Raw genomic sequence first — 6,271 nt, 5'->3', positions numbered from 1 at the left:
TTTATTCATTGTCTTTACCATTGCTTCGAATCGCTGCATTCATCTCATATGCTTTACAATAGTATTGATCAAGATTATGATAGCATGTCACTTCAGAAATTATCCTTGTTATCGTTTACCTACTCGAGGGCGAGTAGGAACTAAGCTTGGGGATGCTTGATACGTCTCAAACGTATCTATAATTTCTTATGTTCCATGCTACTTTTATGATGATACTCACATGTTTTATACACACTTTATGTCATTATTATGCATTTTCCGGCACTAACCTATTGACGAGATGCCGAAGAGCCAGTTGCTGTTTTCTGCTGTTTTTGGTTTCAGAAATCCTACAAAGGAAATATTCTCGGAATTGGACGAAATCAACGCACGGGGTCTTATTTTTCCACGAAGCTTCCAAGAAACCGAAAGGGTTACGAAGTGGGGCGACGAGGTGCCCAGACCACAGGGCCGCGCGGCCAAGGGTGGGGCCGCGCCGCCCTATGGTGTGGGGCCCTCGTGCCTCCACCGACCCTGCCCTTCCGCCTACTTAAAGCCTTCGTCGCGAAAACCCCAGTACCGAGAGCCACGATACGGAAAACCTTCCAGAGACGCCACCGCCGCCAATCCCATCTCGGGGGATTCAGGAGATCGCCTCCGGCACCCTGCCGGAGAGGGGAATCTTCTCCCGGAGGACTCTTCATCACCATGATCGCCTCCGGATTGATGTGTGAGTAGTTCACCCCTGGACTATGGGTCCATAGCAGTAGCTAGATGGTTGTCTTCTCCTCATTGCGCTATCATGTTAGATCTTGTGAGCTGCCTATCATGATCAAGATCGTCTATTTGTAATGCTACATGTTGTGTTTGTTGGGATCTGATGAATATGGAATACTATGTCAAGTTGATTATCAATCTATCATATATGTTGTTTATGTTCTTGCATGCTCTCCGTTGCTAGTAGAGGCTCTGGCCAAGTTGATACTTGTAACTCCAAGAGGGAGTATTTATGCTCGATAGTGGGTTCATGCCTCCGTTGAATCTGGGACAGTTGACAAGGGATTAACTTGTCAATGCCTACAAGTAGTAGACTAGGGTTTCGTTGGATGTAGAGGGCAAGTAGATCTCAAAGATTTCAGTCGAAAAGTACTCGACGATATCAAAACTAGGGTTTGTGAGACAATGATTCGATACTTTCTTTGTCCCTTGACTCCCCCTTATATAGGAGGTGGAGCCGAGGGATTCGTGATACACAAGTTTACAGAGTCCGGGAGGGTTTCTAACCCATCCCGCAAGATTACAAACAATGACTCCTATTACAACTCTAGCTTTCCTTAATAATATCTTGGGCTTCCGAATCTTCTTATCCTTCGGGTTGTGGGCCTTCAGTAAACCCCGGGTACCATCTTCAGCAGGCCCATTGGGGATGCCTATGTCAGTAGCCCCCGAGATTTTGCTTGAATCGCAGAGTCAGGGAAAATCTCGACCTTTATATTTATTCGATAACTCTGAACTTTACCACATATCTTTGCATATGAATTTCTATATTGTACAGGGATAATGGTAGTTGGGGCTAGTTCATCTGACGGATCAGGTACTAGTTAACTGCTCTAGTGGCAATCCGCAAAAACCTACTTCAAGATCACGTCCCTGGACATGATCTTGGGATACTGGTGTAAACTTCGACAGGTGCCGCTTAAGGTCTTACCATTCTGTCGAGTCCCAGTCATATTTATCGGGTACCTAACGCGTCCGTTAGGATTTTTCTTCGTATCTGTTGATACGGAAAAAAGTAGCAAACCGACGTCAGAGACGGCGCCACGCCACACAGAACGGATCTGGAGTCTTACCTTCGCAAAGTTTTGCGGCATTCAGAAATTGTTCGCAACTTTGGCGTTCTGAGAATATATTGTCGAGTGCTTTTTTGGCTGTTGGAATAGCACATTTTATTGAGTCAATGCATGACTTATATTGCCTTCCCGATGGGAGTATATGTAGAGTTATTTGTATAACTCGAAATATACTCACTTCTTACTTTTGTTTCTTTCTCTTCTCTCTTTTTTCTTTTTATAATTTCATCGGGCACGCCAACAGCGTTCCCGATGGGAGTAGCCCCCGAGGCTACAGCCAAGAACTTGTGCTTGGTTGTAGGCTCAACATTCTAATGCCTTATGCCACTATATTGTCATTCTTTCTCGAGGTTTTATATCTATCGGGTGAGCGAACAGCGCTCCCGATGGGAGTAGCCCCCGAGGCTATGAACAAATGCTTGCGTTTGGTCATAGGCTCTCGTCATTTCTATTTTGCCATATTCAAATGTTTCTTTTTTCCAAAGTAGCCCCCGAGCATTTGAGCAAAAACTTGTATTTGATCAAAGGCTCTCGAAACAATAATCTTCTGCTGTCGCCATTCTTGTGAAACTTCATAGCCGAGATTTTCTTTTACCAAGGTGACATCACTACTGATGACAGCCACGACCAATTTATCAGGAAAACGTGAGAACCGCTATGTCTCTGCCTTGTGGGCCCAGAAATCCTGTTAACTTGACACGTCGTGCAAGTGGGGGACACACGTCCTCCGCTTTTCCTGGCGCACGTACTGTAGCTCCTATGCTTTCTCGTCTGTGTGAAATTACTTTTTACCCCTTGTCCACGCGTACACCATCTGTCCCGCAATCTCTCAATCCAACGGTGCGTCCGTTCAGCGCACCTCTATATAAAGGTATCGTCTTCCTCCTCTAATCTGTTCGCTCGCGCCGCACCTCTGCTGCTCCTCTGCAAGATCCTCCATTGCTCTTGTTGCTTAAAGCACTCAGCCATACTCACATTCTTCGCCGCCAATCTCATTGATGCCTCCGCGCAAGCTCACGAGGCACAGCACACCCGAGTCGAGGATGGCGACTGGAGATCTGGGGAACACGGAGTGGGAGAGATCCAAAATCTCCCCTCAAGACATCAACCTGCTGAAGAGGTTGGGGATCAGCACGAAAGAGGGTGCGCTTCGCTTTCCCAGTGAAGAAAGCTATCCAACTCCTCCAATGGAATATCGGGTCAGTTTTGTCGACCACCTCATCCGTGGTCTTTCTGCCCCCATTCACAATATCTTAAGGGGGTTGCTTTTTATGTACGGATTGCAACTGCATCATCTCACTCCCAACTCCATCCTCCACATCTCCATCTTTATCACGCTTTGCGAAGCTTTCCTTGGAGTCCAGCCTAACTGGGATCTATGGAAACGCATTTTCTTCTGTCGCCGTAATGGCTCCCACGGCGTCTGATGTCTACGGGAGATTCTATTCTTGTAGACAGTGTTGGGCCTCCAAGAGCAGAGGTTTGTAGAACAGCAGCAAGTTTCCCTTAAGTGGATCACCCAAGGTTTATCGAACTCAGGGAGGAAGAGGTCAAAGATATCCCTCTCATGCAACCCTGCAACCACAAAGCAAGAAGTCTCTTGTGTCCCCAACACACCTAATAGGTGCACTAGTTCGGCGAAGAGATAGTGAAATACGGGTGGTATGAATAAGTAGTAGCAACGGCACCGAGAAAAGTGCTTTGCCCGGGACGATAAACAAGCGGTAGTAGCGCAGCGATAGTAACGCAGCGAGTAGTAACGCGATAAAACGAGTAAACAAGCAGCGATAGCGATATTTAGGAACAAGGCCTAGGGATTAGACTTTCACTAGTGGACACTCTCAACATTGATCACATAACGGAATAGATAAATGCATACTCTACACTCTTGTTGGATGATGAACACATTGCGTAGGATTACACGAACCCTCAATGCCGGAGTTAACAAGCTCCACAATTCAATGTTCATATTTAAATAACCTTAGAGTGCATGAAAGATCAATTCGACTAAACCAAGTACTAACATAGCATGCACACTGTCACCTTCATGCTATGTAGGAGGAATAATACACATCAATACTATCATAGCAATAGTTAACTTCATAATCTACAAGAGATCATAATCATAGCATAAACCAAGTACTAACACGGATGCACACACCTGTCACCATTACACCGTGCGGGAGGAATAAAACTACTTTAATAACATTGCTAGAGTAGCACATAGATAAATTGCGATACAAAATACATTGCAATCATAAAGAGATATAAATAAGCACTTCACTATGCCATTCATAACGGTGAATAAGTATTCGTGAAATATAGCCTAAGAGACCCACACGGTGCACACACTGTCACCTTTACACACGTGGGACAAGGAGTCTCCGGAGATCACATGAGTAAAACTCACTTGACTAGCATAATGATATCTAGATTACAAGCATCATCATATGAATCTCAATCATGTAAGGCAGCTCATGAGATTACTGTATTGAAGTACATAGGAGAGAGGTTAACCACATAGCTACCGGTACAACCCCAAGCCTCGATGGAGAACTACTCCCTCCTCATGGGAGCAGCAGCGGTGATGAAGATGGCGGTGGAGATGGCAGCGGTGTTGATGGGGAAGCCTTTCGGGGGCACTTCCCCGCTCCGGCAGGGTGCCGGAACAGAGACTCCTGTCCCCCAGATCTTGGCTTCGCGATGGCGGCGGCTCTGGAAGGTTTTCCTTATCGTGGTTTTTCGCATCAGGGTTTTCGCGACAGAGGCTTTAAATAGGCGGAAGGGCAGCCTCGGAGGGGGCCTGGAGGGCCCACACAATAGGGCGGCGCGGCCCCCCCTCTGGCCGCGCCAGGGTGTGGTGTGGGGCCCCCAGGGCTTCCCTCTGGCGGCTCTCGGGTGTTCTGGAAGGCTCCGGGAAAAATAGGACCCTGGGTCTTGATTTCGTCCAATTCCGAGAATATTTCGTTACTAGGATTTCGAAACCAAAAACAGCGAGAAAACGAGAACTGGCTCTTCGGCATCTTGTTAATAGGTTAGTTCCAGAAAATGCACGAATATGACATAAAGTGTGCATAAAACATGTAGGTATCATCAATAATATGGCATGGATCATAAGAAATTATCGATACGTCGGAGACGTATCAAGCATCCCCAAGCTTAGTTACTGCTCGTCCCGAGCAGGTAAAACGATAACAAAGATAATTTCTGAAGTGACATGCCATCATAACCTTGATCATACTATTTGTAAACATATGTAATGAATGCAGCGATCAAAACAATGGTAATGACATGAGTAAACAAGTGAATCATAAAGCAAAGACTTTTCATGAATAGTACTTCAAGACAAGCATTAATAAGTCTTGCATAAGAGTTAACTCATAAAGCAATAAATCAAAGTAAAGGTATTGAAGCAACACAAAGGAAGATTAAGTTTCAGCGGTTGCTTTCAACTTGTAACATGTATATCTCATGGATAATTGTCAACATAGAGTAATATAACAAGTGCAATATGCAAGTATGTAGGAATCAATACACAGTTCACACAAGTGTTTGCTTCTTGAGGTGGAGAGAGATAGGTGAACTGACTCAACATAAAAGTAAAAAAGAATGGTCCTTCAAAGAGGAAAGCATCGATTGCTATATTTGTGCTAGAGCTTTTATTTTGAAAACATGAAACAGTTTTGTCAACGGTAGTAATAAAGCATATGAGTTATGTAAATTATATCTTACAAGTTGCAAGCCTCATGCATAGTGTACTAATAGTTCCCGCACCTTGTCCTAATTAGCTTGGACTACCGGATCTTTGCAATGCACATGTTTTAACCAAGTGTCACAATGGGGTACCTCCATGCCGCTCGTACAAAGGTCTAAGGAGAAAGCTCGCATTTTGGATTTCTCGCTTTTGATTATTCTCAACTTAGACATCCATACCGGGACAACATGGACAACAGATAATGGACTCCTCTTTAATGCATAAGCATGTGGCAACAATTATTATTCTCATATGAGATTGAGGATGTGTGTCCAAAACTGAAACTTCCACCATGAATCATGGCTTTAGTTAGCGGCCCAATGTTCTTCTCTAACAATATGCATGCTCCAACCATTAAGGTGGTAGATCTCTCTTACTTCAGACAAGACAAACATGCATAGCAACTCACATGATATTCAACAAAGAATAGTTGATGGCGTCCCCAGAAGCATGGTTATCGCACAACAAGCAACTTAATAAGAGATAAAGTGCATAAGTACATATTCAATACCACAATAGTTTTTAAGCTATTTGTCCCATGAGCTATATATTGCAAAGGTGAATGATGGAATTTTAAAGGTAGCACTCAAGCAATTTACTTTGGAATGGCGGATAAATACCATGTAGTAGGTAGGTATGGTGGACACAAATGGCATAGTGGTTGGCTCAAGGATTTTGGATGCATGAG

This window comes from Lolium rigidum, chromosome 1, assembly GCF_022539505.1.
Source record: "Lolium rigidum isolate FL_2022 chromosome 1, APGP_CSIRO_Lrig_0.1, whole genome shotgun sequence".
Lineage (NCBI taxonomy): Eukaryota > Viridiplantae > Streptophyta > Magnoliopsida > Poales > Poaceae > Lolium > Lolium rigidum.
Note: the sequence above shows the minus strand (reverse complement) of the source record.